Below are 14,475 nucleotides of genomic sequence, written 5' to 3'. Positions count from 1 at the left end.
AGAGTCCATATGCATAGCTAAAGGCTACATAACAAGCATCAATGCCAGACAGGCAATACCTTTTTTTTGAGTTGTTGGCCAGGGTGGCCAAAGGGACTCCCAGATAGTAACCCAGCATAGAATTGGGAAAACGAACAGCAGACCCCAATCTTATCTAAAGGGATATTGACAACTGATTGCTGCTAGATGAGGAACAGTTGACCCTCCTAAAACAAAGACCTCTAAGTAGGCTGACTAGATTCACCAAAAGGGCGAATTGTGGAGAATGCCTGGGGGTGCTGACAACACAGCAGACAGTAGCAGGGATATAAGAGTATAAGGACTCTAGTCGGGGGAGGGAGGCTATGGGAGGTGCCATCTGAGAAGTGGGTGTATAGTCGAATAAGATGGTTTGGGATGTTCTGTGTGATACACACACACACACACACACACACACACAAATCAACAAATTTTAAAAAATGTATTATATTTGAGGAGGAAGCATGGAAATTTATGTCATGTTAATTAGTAGAGGTGATAAACATTACCATTTAAATCTACCCTATGGCTTTATAGACATACACAGGTGCCAAGGATCCAAGTGCAACCGATTATGTCTAGTAATAATCAGATATGTACAGATTAGAGACGCATGCACCAACATCTCAGTGTTAGTAGCAAAAACAATGAGTCTTTCTACAAGGAACAATATATCCTAAAATGAAATGGAGATCTTTTTTAAAGGTTAAAAACTCATTCAATTTTATGTCTTACAGGGCTTATACTGAGTTCAACAATATATAACTGTATTAATTCAACTGTGAACCTAGAAACTTGTAGTCACTTGTGAAAGAGACTCCAGTGGGGAGGGGAGGCTACAGGAGGGTGCCATTTGGGATACAGGTATAAAGGTGAATAAGAGTGTTTGTGATGTTCTGTATGAAATACACACAAAAAATCAATAAACTAAAAATGAGTTATACTTGAGGAAGAAGCATAAAAATTTGCTCCTTAATAATCAGTAGATGTGAAAAACATTACCATTGAAATCACCTGATGACTTTATTTCCATGCTGAGATGCCAAGGAGCTCAGAAAGTAACCAACTGTGACTAGTAATAATCAGATATATAGAGATTAGAAACACATGTGCAAACATCTTAATGTCGATTGCATTAAAAATGAATTTTTCTGTATGAAACTGTATATTTTGATAATGACATGGAGATCTTTTTTGAAGTTTAAAACCTCATTTAATTTTATGTCTTATAGGGTCTATACTGAGTACAATATTGTATAACTGTGTTAATTCAACTGTAAACCTAAAAATTTACAGCCAATTTTGAAAGAGATGCATCTTAGCTCTGGAAATTGTTACTGAAGATGTCAGTGCTGATGGAATGAAATGCCTCTTCTAAGTGTGCGGTTATTAAACTAATAATTAGAAAAAGATAAGAGTTATTTTAACAAAGTTCTCTTACCTTTGACTTGCATCTCTTGTAATAAGAATGTTCTTTTCCTCTGGTAAATTAAGGAGGGGCACCTTAATTAAAGAAAAACTTATTAAGTTTATTTTATGTGTATGAGTGTTTTGTCTGCATATGTATAAATGCACCTGTGTCATGCAATGCCTATGGAGGTCAGAAGAGGGTGTCAGATCCCCTGGAACTGGAGTTATGGGTGGTTGTTAGCTGCCATGTGGGTGCTGGGAATCAAACCTGGGTTCTCTGCAGAGTAGTCGGTGCTTTTAACCACTGTGCCATCTCTCTAGTCCCCAGGAAGGGCACCTTTTGCCCAAGTTTTATCTGCTCTTTTTTTTTTTTTTTTTTTTTTTTGTTTTTTTGAACCGGGTTCTCTTTGTAGCCACGTCTGTCCGGGACCTCACTATGTAGCCCAGGTTGTTTTAAAACCCACAGATCCCCCCCTGCCTCTGCCTCCCAAGTGCTGTGACTACAGGCGTGTGCCACCACATCAGGGTATGCTCTTTTTTTTAAAAAAAAGTGCAGGTGTATGTGCACACATGCATGTGGAAGCCTGGGGTCTACTTTGGATGTTGTTCATCAAGAAGCTTTCCACCTTGTTTTTTTCAAATATTTTATTTATTATTTTGATTTTATGTGTATGAGTGTGTTGCCTGCATGTATGTGAGTGCACCTATGCTGTGCAATGCCGTGGAGGTCAGAAGAGGGCTTCGGATTCCCCCAGAACTGGAGTTAAGAATGGTTTGTAGCCGCCATGTGGGTGCTGGGAACTGAATCCGGGTCCTCTGCAAGAGCAGTCAGTGCTCTTAACTGCTGAGCCGTCTCTCCAGCCCCTTATCTGCTCTTTTTAGGAAGAAAAGTGATGAGTAGGTGTGGAATGGCAGGAGTGTCTGCCAGTGTCTTTCTTATACCTGTTGAGTTTTAATATGCTTTTAGCTCCAAATAACCTTCAAAATAACATAGTCTGCCCTCCTTCAATATCATTCTTTTAAAAATGTTTTGTTACATTTATTTATTTGTGTGTGCGTGTATGGAGGTTTTGTGTACCACAGCACACGTGCGGCAGACAGAGCACAACTTGCAGGAACTGTTTCTCACCTTCTACGATGTGGGTCCCAGAGGTCATCTCAGGTCATCAGACTTGGTGTCTTTACCCACTGAGCCGTCTGGCCAGTCCTTAACATTTTCTTGAACCAGGCCTGGAAATGAAGCTCAGATTTTCAAACAGGAACATCCAGGCTCAAGGACTTTACACAGAAATGCCACACTGCCAGTGAGGAATGGGGTCAACCTCAGTCTGTGTGGCCACTGCTGTTTTACCTTTGAGTGTGTGGGTCTGGCAGGTGGATGTGACTTTGCGAAGGCTTTCCTGTCTGATCTGGTCCTGATGTCCCTCGATTGTCAAGGTTCTGAGGCCATCAAAGCTGAAATCACCCAGAAAAATGGGAAACCCTGGGGTTCCCAGTGTGGGGCCAAAGAGGGGAAAACAGCCCAGAAGGACCAGGTCCCTTGCCTTAGCAGATCAGCATGAGTCACAGCATCTCAGGTCACTGGTGCCTGAGTGTGGCTGGCACAGAGACCTGACCTCAGGACCAGTTTGAAGCTGGCCAGTCAAACACATTGACTGATACTCCCTCCAAGCTGTCCTGTGCTCTGTCACAGGTCCTGTGGATTTTATGGTCTTACTTGTGTTTCTGCCTCTCTGGACATACATTTCCCTTTGCCTGAATTCCAAAGTCTCCAGAACCCATTTACTGCTGTGCCAACTTTCAAACCATGGTCAGGGGGTTCTGCAGAGTAGGCTCAAGCCGTGCTGGAAAGGAAATTCGAGGTCCTTGGCTCAGAAGTGGGTCAGGTCAAGCTAATGCTCTGGGCAGAAGTTTCTTGAAGAACCAGGCAAGCAGAAAGTGGAGTGCTGGCGGCAGGTCTGTTGGTTGATGGCAAAGTGGTATTTGAAAATCTGCCTCTGGGGAGCTCAGCCTAGCTGACGCCGGTGGGGTCTGCAGAGGTCCTGCCAAAACTTTCTGCCCTAGGGAGGTAGGCCTAGGGCACGTAGTGTCTGCCCATCACAGTGGGTTAGAACCCAGTGGATTCACCTGCTAGGCCTGGCTGACAGGTTCTATAACCCTTCTGTGCCCACACAGCCAAGAAAAATTGCCCTCTGACAGGTGGTAGTCTGATGGTTTCTGTCTTTGGTTCCAGAATGCCTCTGGGCTCAGAAGACACAGGCCCTAGCCTGACCAGATGCCCGGCCCCTCCTATCTACCAGGCATCGGCCCTGGTGGTCACCAATTCACATGGGAACTTTGTAGGACACAATACTGTGAGTCTACTTTAAGTGGTAGGTCTCCAGCTAGAGGCTGCTGTTAGGTGGATATCTCTCAGGGTGACAGGCCTGCCACTTTGGTCCCTGGGAGCCTGGGATGGAGCAGAGCTGAGAAAGGGGCATAATTTCTGGGCCATCAGGGGAGGAGACACAGGGAGAAGATGCAGAGGGGCTGTGGAGGACCTGTGTTTCTGTGGTGTAGGGGGCACTCCTTGGGGTGCCACATCTGCAGGTTGCAGGGGGGATGTCAATCCTATTTATAACATCCTCTTCCATGGGTTAAACATTGGGATATTTTTAGACATGGTTTTCCTTTTTAAAATTAATTTCAAGATGGTTTCTTTTTTTTTTTTTTTGGCAAGGTGGGTCTCAGCCCTGTCTCGCTAGTAGCGGGTGAGTCCAGCTCTAAGATGATTTGTTTTTATTCATGTGTATTCATGTTTGTGTGGCGGTTATGTGCGTTTGAGCGCAGGTGCCCATGGTCGCCAGAAGAGAGCGTTGGAGTCCATGAAGCTGAAGTTACAGGCAGTTGTGAACTGCCTGACTGATGTGGGTGCTGGGAACCAAACTCAGGTCCTCTGGAAGAACAGCGAGCACGCATAACTGCTGAGCCATCTCTCCAGCCGCCTTTAAAGTAATTAAAACTTTCTTTTATTCTCTGACAATTTCATACATGTATAGAATGCATTCTGGTCATCTCCACTCCCCATTACCCTGTCCCCCCTCCCACTCCCACTGAATCCCCTCTTCCTGACTGCCATACTCACGACTGGTATTTTCAGTGACTGCTTTGCATCCTGAGAGGACGGTTCTTGGGCTATGCCACTGGTCACTGCTGGTCAACATCCCAATCCCTTTATTACCGAGCCATGTATTCCCCCAAGTCTTCCACTTTGGACAGGGAACTTATCAGAGCTACTGGGCTTTGTAGCTCTGCTGTCCCTACCTAGCTGGCTGGGAATCCACTGCAAAATCTCAGGGCTGGAGTTCTAACAGGACCTAGGCATTCTGGGATATGGGATTTGCATGGGACCAATCTGGATCAGTCCAAACCAATCTCCACATTGGATTCCTTGGGCCATAAGGATTCATTCAGTGACACTGGGCTAATCAGGGAAACACCAGGCTTTTGCTCTGGCTGAGGAAGTGGAGGATGCTATAGATTCTTCTCTGTAGTGATTTATCTTCATTGTCCATGCAATTGAGTCGCCATGGAAACACATCCCTGGGAGTGTCTATGAAAGTGTTTCCAGAAAGGGTTAAGAGAAGAGGAAAACATACCATAAATTAAGGTAGACCTATCCATGGGGGAGAGGGGTCTCAGACCGAATAAAAAGGAGAGAAGGGCTGGCAAGATGGCTCGGTGAGTACGGGTGCTTGCTGCTAACCCTGACAACCCGAGTTTGATCCCCAGGCCGCACATGGGGAAGACAGAACTGACTGATGAAAGTTGTCCTCTGACCTGCACACATGCAGTGGCACATGCACCCAGCCCTAAGGTAAATAAATGTGCTACAGTTTAATAAGAAAGGGGGAAGTGATTAGAACACCAGCACTGCCTCTCTCTGCTTCCTGCCCACAGATGCAATGTCACCAACTTCCTCAATGCCCGCTCTACCGACCGCGTTCCCCTGCCATGAAGGACGGCACCCTCCAGCTGTGAGCCAACATGAACCCTTCTTTCCTTAAGTTGCTTAGCCAAACTTTTTGTCACAGTAGTGAGAAGAGTAACGAATGCACTGTCCTTGGGTGTCTGAGGAGCTGGGGACAGGCATCCCGCTTCTGTGGGGCAGGAGAACAAAGACCCCACATTGATGCCGCCCCAGGCATCTCAGAACTGCAGTCCCGGAGACAGGGATGCCGGGCCAGGCCCCACCGGGTCCCTTTCCAGGCACCTGATGATGGAGTCTTTGGGAATCATTCTGTTTTCCTGTACTAAAAGCATCATACCGGGAACTCTCCAGCCCCTTGGTTTCCCACACAGCGGGAAGCTGGCGTGCCAGAGAACCAAGCTGACTCACCCACTTCACAGCCTGACGCCTTCAGGCGCTTCCTGTTCTGCACAGCTGAGGACCTGAGGTCCTCCGTGTAGAAAGTCAGGTGATTTCTCTCTGCAGAAAATAAACACAAATGATGTGACAGATGTCCTTTTTTGTTGTTGTTGCAGTTTTATCTTTGAGTCTCAGCGGTTAGTTCTCATCCACACTGTAGATTTTTGAATGTGGTAACAGGGACATAGGTTACCAAGGCATACAGCTTGTTTGGCGAATCCTCATCCTCATTGCAAACGAACATGGATACGATATGGAGCACTCCTTATCCCTTTGGCCAGACAGCTTTGCTGCGCACATCTGGAGTTCCCCTGCCCTTCCTGGCGAATTTCCGGATTTCCACGTTTCTTGAAGCCCACTCCATGGATGCGCTTGTGAATGTTGATGGTGTATTCCAGGGTCACCACCTCGTTGATGGCGGAATGGCCCTTCTTCTTCTCGACACCCTTCTTTGCCAGAGCCATTCCACCGGGCCCAAGTTGGAAAGGAGGGGTGCAGAGGATTGTGGGAGGAAAAGCTGTTTTCTTTTTTTCTTTTTCTTTTTTGAGAGGGGGTCTCCTTGTAGATCCTAACTGCCTCTGCCTCCCAAGCACGTGGTGTGTACCACCATGCCCAGCTATTTTTTTTTTTTTTTTGAGATAGGGTCTCTCTGTAGCCCTAGTTAGCCTGGAATTTGCTGTGTAGACCAGGCTGGCCTTGAACTCAAAGAGATCACTTGCCTCTGCTGGGATCAAAGGCATACACCACTATGCCTGGCTGTGACAGATTTCTTAAAGACAGTCATCTGGAGCCATTGGAAAAATGGCCAATGATAAGGTAACAACTTGTCAAGAATGAAACTACCTGGCACTTGACGTAGGAAGACACATATTTGGTCTTCACCCAGGTTCCTGACCCAGAGCTCCTACATCCTTTGGAAACTCCTGGGTGGCAAGAGTCTTTTTTTCTGAGGAAGGGCCTCTTGGTGGGCTCCCGGACAGCTTCCGAATGGGAGCTGGTCATCAGGAAGACAAAGGCAGGATTAGATTACTTGGGACTTCCAGCCCACTTCCATCCTTCAGGGAGGAGAGAGAGATGGAGATTGAGTTAATGATTCAGTCATGTCCATTTGAAGCCTCCATAAAAATCCTCAAAACTTGGTGCTTGGAGAACTTTGGGGTGGATGAACGTAGGGAAGGGCTGAGAGGCTGCAGCTGTAGGGCCGAGGTGTGCCTCCATCCCCTTTTCCTGCCCTTAACGGTTCCCACCCGGCAATCCCCGAGCTGTATTCTCTATAATCGACTGGAAAGGAAGTGACTGTTTCCCTAAGTTTTGTGGCTGCAACACTAACTGATCTAACCCAGGAACAGCATGGCAGGAACCCAGTTTATAGGCAGGTGGCCGGTGGTCAGAAGCTCAGGAGACCTGGACTTATGACTAAAGTGAAGGCTGAACCCCTAAGCCTGTGGAGTCTGCTCTAAGTGCTGGTAGTTAGTGTCAGGACTGAACAGACTGTAGGATACACAGTTGGTGTCCACTGGGGTGTGGGAAAGATGGCCTCATGCTTGTAATAGTGCTTGGAATTTGAGAAAATAGGCTTTTCTCCCACCCATCCCCTCAGTCAATCCCACCTTAGTCACTTGGATGAGAACCTGCTGCCTTCTGAGCTAGACATGGCAGACTGAATTCAGAGGGATCCAGAGAGCTGCCAATTTAAAGAGGAGGCATGGGAGCCAGGGAGAGAGGCAGCGTACTCTCTGTGGGGACCAGCTCTCTGGTTAGTGTGGGCCAAGTGGACTGGTTTCTCCTCTGTTTCTTGTAAACAGCATGCAGTATGATTTCAAAACATGGAATCTTTGCCTAAAAAAATATTTTTTCCTTTAATTATGAGTATGTGTGTGGGTGTGTGAGGACACATGAGTACAGGTGCCCATGGAGGCCAGAGGAGGCATCATCTCTTGGAGACAGAGTTACAGGTGGTTGTGAGCCACCTGATGTGGGTGTTGGGAACCCAACTCAGGTCCTCTGGAAGAGCAGTACTCTCTCTCAACAGAGCCATCTCTCTAACCCAAATCTTTACCCTTTAAGAGAGACATTAGTCCATTTACCTCCATTCAGGTGATGACATACTATGCAAGAAATAGTAGAAAAGCTAGAAAACCCCGAGAATCTCCTGTCCTTTGCTGGATAAATACACCTGGCCTGTCACCTAAAAAGGCAAGGATCACGATTTGCTGATATTTGGAAGTAAAAAACCCAGAGCATGGGTTTTAAAAAAAATTTAGTTTTTCTTTGAGAATTTTATACAATGTACTTTGATCATATTCAGACTCCCCACCCAATCTCCATCCACCCTACCTAACCACCCCTCACTTCATGGCCTCTATTATTATTTGTCTTTTTAAAAAAAGGCCTATTGATGGGGCTGGAGAGATGGCTCAGGGGTTAAGAACACTGGTTGTTCTTGCAGAAGACCTGGGTTCGAATCCCAGCACCCACATGACAGCTAACAACTGTCCGTAACTCCAGTCCCAGGGGATCTGACAGCCTCTTCTGACCTCTGCGGGCATTGCATGACACCAGTGCACTTACCTACATGCAGGCAATACATGCATACACATAAAAAATAAAAATAATAAATTTAAAAAAAGGCCTATTGAGTCTAAATCTGAATTTCCCAAATGCTCTTGGGTATGGATCCATCCCTTGGTGTCTGGTCAACCATAAGGAAAACTGGCTCTCTCTCTCCTAGGGAGTATAGATCCTCCACTTTGGGAGGGACTTCTTGCCACCTTCCCCATCCATGCTGGGTCCCTGTCAGGTTTAGACTTGCACAGGTCTTGTGCATGCTGTCACAAGCGCTGTGGGTTCATCTGTGCAACCGCCCTGCGGTGTCCAGACAGTAGTTCACTTGTATCCACCCACCATCTCTGGCTCTTAAAATCTTTCTGCCCTCTCTTCCCCAATGATCGCTGAGCCTTGGGAGGATCAGCTGTGTTGTAGGTGTTGTAGGTGTCCTGTTTAGGGCTCAGCACTCTGAGTCTCTTAGGCTCTGCACATTGACCAGCTGTGGGCCTCTGTGTTAATCACAGCTGCAGAGCAATGGTTTTGATTGCAGTTTCAAGGTGATGGACATGGTTCTTCCATTGGTTTTTCTCAGGACAAACTCCTTGCTTGTGGCTCTCAGGGCTTGTGTGCGTTCTGAAGACAGCCTGCTTGCTGCCCTAGGACATCTCAGCCAGCTTTGGATCCAAGTTGAGGGGCTGGAGAGATGGCTCAGCTGTTAAGTGCACTGGCTGTTCTTGCAGAGGACCGGGGTTTGATTCCCAGCACCCACATGGATCCAAGTTGAAAAGTGATTTCAATCTCTGTTCCCAGAGAACCTGGTGAATTTGATCCTCCCCTTCCCTCACTGGACAGACGTCACACCATCTTCTGCTCAGTTATCTTCTCTTGATGAAGCAGAGCCATCCCCTGGGGATCAGAATATTTGCACCGATCATATAGCTTATTTCTAATTTCTCTTTTTGTCTTTCAGTGATGGTGGTTCTGAAACTTTGCTGGGTATTAGAATCACCTGGAGAGTTTTCAAATGTTCAGTGCCCAACCCACATGCTATGTGATTTCAGTCAGTTTCTGGAGGTGGGACCCAGCTTTGCTTCTGCCTCACGACAACATGCAGCCAGGTGTGACTGTTGCTGTCAGAGGAACCTCGGGTGAGTGGCCAGAGGCTGAGTCCCCAGCCCAACACATGGCATACAGTAGGGGCTTAATGACTGGTGTTGGTAAACGCCTGGTGAATGTGAGGGTTAAGGGCAAGGATGACCCATTGCATCATAAATGGCCCATGTGAACTTCTTTGTAGACGTTTTTAGAGTCACTGCAAATGCTTTGAGTTAAAGTCTCTTGTTACTGAAAAAACCCAGAGGTTGGTTATATAGGCTGGAAGGAATTCACACTTGAAGTCGCTTGGGATTACTGTTCCTGGGTTGGAAGGGTGGCCATCCTCATGCCAACACTCCACGTTTTCCTAAGTGCCACAAGGAACTCTTTTTTGAATATTTGATGACAGAAATGATATTTCATATGCATGTACCCTTCAGGTATACAAGAGTGTTAAAGGGGTGAAAAGTTTACATGTCGTATATTACTGCGACCAAGCAGCTATCCCTAACCTACAGAAATAGTTGAGCCAAGAGTGGTCACAAGGGGGCAGTATTGCTTAACAAAGGCTCTTTCCCTTAGCGGGTCAACCTGGGCATATAACCTGCATCCTCTAAATGTCTACCTGTATTAGTACTAGATGTTTCTACAAAGACCTGTAAGCTATTAAAAGCATAGCAAAGACTTTTATGTAGTAGCCCTTTAAAATAAAAAAATTAGTTATTTATTTTGTTTTTTTGAGACAAGTTCTCCCTGTAGCTCCAGTTGCTCTGGAAACTCACTATGCAGACCAGTCTGGGCTTGACCTCACAGAGGTTTGCCTGTCTCTGCCTCTGGAGTACTGGGACTAAATGCATGCACCCCCACACCCAGCTTATTATTAGATGTTTAAGAATATCTGCGGAGTGACCTGGAAGCCTCCTTCATGAAGACCATTTTTCGTAGTATCAGAAGATACTATGCAAGCTGCTAGGGGAGAAAAGCAGTCAGTGGTCCTACCCAGCTGTAAAGCTTACAACCCCCAGTGACTAGCCCAGCAAATTATCTCCATTGGTGGCACTTTTATCTTGGAGGGGGGTAACCAACAGCTGTCTAATTGGAGGGAACCCATGCACGGTACTGTAAACATAGCCAAGTAAAAATGATTGGAAAGGTCATAGACCCTAGAGAACCTGCTACTGTCACTGTCCTAGACCAACGTAATTCCTTACTACATTCTAAATATCTATCCTTATATTCACAGACAAGTGTAGCTCTCAGCACTCACCAAAGAAGCTTCTTTTTGCAACAGATGGAGAGTCTTACAAAGTTCCACAACTGGTCAAAATGGAGAGAATAGTAACTGTGAAGTGCCCAGCCCTAAGTGACACATCTACAATGCAACCTCTTCACCTAAGGCTTAGGAAACATTGCAGGAGAGAGTGTGGAAGGAATGTAGGAAACAGAGGGACCAGACACCTGCTGCTAGTTACTGCATTCTAGACATGACAGGGAGGCTACGCCCATGAAATCTCCACAGTGTGGTCGTCTAACAAGATCTGCACACTGACAAAGCCAGTTGACATGCCACAGTGGTTGGGAGAAATTTCATGGGGTCCCATCTCAAGATGAAGAGCTATAGGTAATCAACGGATGATGAGGGAGAGGGAATCAATTTTCTCAAGGGACGAGCTCCCTGACAGGTTGTCTAATCCTAAGTGGGCAGCCCTAAGCACATGTACACACAAGCACCACTAAATGAACTCAGTGCATCATATATATATATATGTTTATAAGTGTATGTATGTATATGTAACAATAATGTCAAAGAAGCAGACGAGAAATTGAGAGGGAGTTGGGGGGACACGGGAGGAGTTTCAGGAGGACTAGGCGGGTAGAGGTGATGTAAATACAATACTCACATATTAAATTCTCAGAAAATTATATTAAAAAGAGAAAGGGTTAAAAGTCAATCTCCCTGATGAACAAAGACATAAACTTTCTCAATAAAATATTTGAAATTCAAAAAGATAAAAACAAAATGTCTGCTGAGGGGCTGGCAAGATGGCTCAGTGGGTCAGGGTGCTTGCTGCCAAGCCTGATGACATGATTTTAATCCCTGGAGCCCCTCTGGTGGAAGGAGATAACTGACTCCACTACTTGTCCTCTGACCACACGCACTCCATGACACACGTGCAACCCTATACCCCCCAATAAATAAATAAATGTTAAGAAAGTATGTCTGTTGACTTTAACTTTTTAAGAGGCTCCCCCCACCCTCACAGTTTTTATGAGGCTCTGGATAATTATTATCACAGATAAGAAAGTATCTTTTCCTGGGAGAAGCTGTGCTCTGTCAGCAGAGAGAACATTCAGCCCCCAGGGACAGGACAGTCTTGGCAAGCAGGAGGTTTGCGATTGCTCCATGGGGAAACTCAGCGGTACGGCCTCGGTGTCTTTTCTCTAATTAGAGGCACAGAAGACTTTCAGATTGTGCATCCTTGTGCTGTCCACTGCGGCATTCTGGGTGGCCACCTCCTCACCCACATGGGTCTGAAGGAGTCTCCACTCCATCATTCAGTGGCTTGAAACAGGAACTGTGTGGATTTCTGTACTGTTTCTTAAACTTGTGGCAGTGCTGGCCTTCCCTCCCTATATGGAACTGGCCCAACGTGGCCCCCCACAACAAAGCGTCCTGTCTGTGTTAAGGGTTGAGTTCCTGACTGGTCTTACAGCTAGGGTCCTGCTTCCCCTGCCTAGAAATGGTCTCCGGATGTGACCGGAGGCACTGAGTGTGGCCCTGGGAAGAGTCCGGTCTCCACTGTCCTCCCCACCTCAAGCTACTCTGGCTGCCTGGCTTTGCTTCCAGAGTATTCTGCCTCACTGTGACCTCCCCAAGAGCAGAGCAACCCTAGAGGTCTGCCACCAGGGGCCATCAGTCCCAAGCCCTCCCAGGCAGGTTTTCTTTTTCTGACTCTCTCTCTGGGGTGTCTCTTCTTGAGTATGAGGCCACGAGGCTGCCTGTGTTCTCATGGAGAACTGAGAGTCTGAGTCCAACAGATCCATAGTCTCCACAGAAAGCCATCTGAAAACTATGGTGCCAAGCCAGGCACAGGAGGCCACCTTGTATGTCCTCTGAGTAACCACTGGGAGAATTCCTTCGAGGTGCCCTGAGGGCCCATGGAAGGGGTCTGTGCAGCCCCCTGCACTACCCTCCAGGACCAACAGGATCTTAGCTAACCTTATTGGGACTTGGTCCATTAACTGAAGTAGGAGAAGGCAGGACCTGGAGAGAAATGAGCCCCGGGTGGCTGAGACTCACAGGGACACAGAACTCTGGCCTCTCAGACTTTGCTCCCGATGGCTGCCCTGGGTCCACTTGGCTCCTAACTCCATAGAAGTCAAGTTGGTCCAAGGTCAGGACAGTGGGACCGCCATAGACTGTGGGTGCAGGGACTCAGGTAGTTGCTTTCCAGAGAGACTCAGGTGGATGATACAGGAAGGCATGTGCAGATGGTGTCTGGTTCATTGCAGGTGTCAATCACCTGATTGCAGAAGGGGAAGCAAATATGGATGATTAGTCATACACATATTTTGAACTAATGTCTTTTTTTTAAAGGTGGTTTTTTTAGTCCCCAACAAGTCACAGGGAATTTTCATATCCTACCCTCTTCTACACACGTACACCCACCTGCACTATCAACATTATCAATATCAACAGAGTATTCCTTTGTCACCATGGATGAGCCTGCATTGACACAGAGAAGTCACTCCGAATTCATAGTCTATACCACAGTTTATCCGCGACACTGGACAGTCTGTGGGTTTGGACAAATGTGTTGTGGAGTAGACATAGCATTATAGAACTTCGCAAGACTGTTTCACTGTCCTAAAGTGCTCTGTGCTCTGTTGTTACATCCCATCCCCCACCCGTTTATGAGCCCCATGAATGGATCCTTTACTGTCTCTGTGGTTTTGCCTTTCCCAGAATGCCCAGTAGTTGGAGTTACTGTGTAACTTCTCCAGATCGACTTCTTCACTTGGCAGTATGCAGGCCTACATCCTGTGTCCTTCCAGGCTCACCACCTCATTTCTTCTTTAGCACTGAATAACCGGATTGTCATATTTGTCAAAAGTCTGGATGGCAGCGGGAAGTGTGGTTGTAGGGGTTCAGCAGGAGTGAGGGCATCCTCTCAACTTGATGAGATTTTGAAATCACCTAGAACAAAGACCTCTGGGCATGTTTGTGAGTGTGTTTCCAGAGAGGTTTAACTGGGGAGAGACATCCATCCTGAATGTGGGTGGCACCACCACAAGGGCTTGGGGTCCATATGGAATAAAAGGAGAAGTCAAGCCGAGCATTAGGGTTCCTCTCTGTGCTTCCTGACTGAGGGTGCAGTGTGACCAGCTGCCTTGCGCTCCTGCTACATCTAGTCTCTGCCACGATGGACCACACCCTCAAGTGCTTTTGTCAGGTTTTTTGTTATATGAACGAGAATAGCAGTGTTCCGGTTTGTTTCTCCATTGTTATGACAAAATACTCTGACCAATGACAACTTGGGGAGGAAAGGGTTTATTCTATCTTATATCTCCTGGGTGCCCAAGGTAGGAGCTCAGGGCAGGAACCTGCAGGCAGAAGCACAGGCCATGGAGAATGCTGCTTACTAGCTTGCTCTCTTGGCCCCTGCTCAGCCGGCTTTCTTGTGCAATACAGGCCCAGCTGCCCAGGGGTGGCACCACCCACAGTGGGCTGAGCCCTCCCACATCACTCAACAATCAAGAAGATGCCCCACAGACATGGCCACAGGCCAGTCCAATAGAGGAAATTCCCCAATAGAGGCTCCCTCAACCCAGGTGTGTCAAGTTGACACTAAAGCTGTCCGGCACAAGTAGCATAGCAAGTTTATCAAGGACCCTGCTCTGTTGATTAGTCTGTGCCATAGTGAGATGCTTCACCGTCCTTGGTATGGGGGAGGCAGCCACTCCTCCAGGAACTGACACCAGACTGAGGCAGGAGA

At 46.9% G+C, this 14,475-nt stretch overlaps 1 pseudogene; it reads right to left on the bottom strand.

Annotated features, from left to right (window-relative positions):
• Positions 1–2,708: 2,708 nt before the first annotated feature.
• LOC103728927 lies at positions 2,709–6,300 on the bottom strand (annotated as a pseudogene).
• Between the last annotated feature and the right edge of the window lie 8,175 nt (positions 6,301–14,475).

The sequence above is a fragment of the Nannospalax galili genome, unplaced genomic scaffold (assembly GCF_000622305.1).
Source record: "Nannospalax galili isolate Female #2095 unplaced genomic scaffold, S.galili_v1.0 scaffold192, whole genome shotgun sequence".
In the NCBI taxonomy this organism is placed as follows: Eukaryota; Metazoa; Chordata; class Mammalia; order Rodentia; family Spalacidae; genus Nannospalax; species Nannospalax galili.
This window is presented reverse-complemented; position numbering and strand designations above follow the sequence as displayed.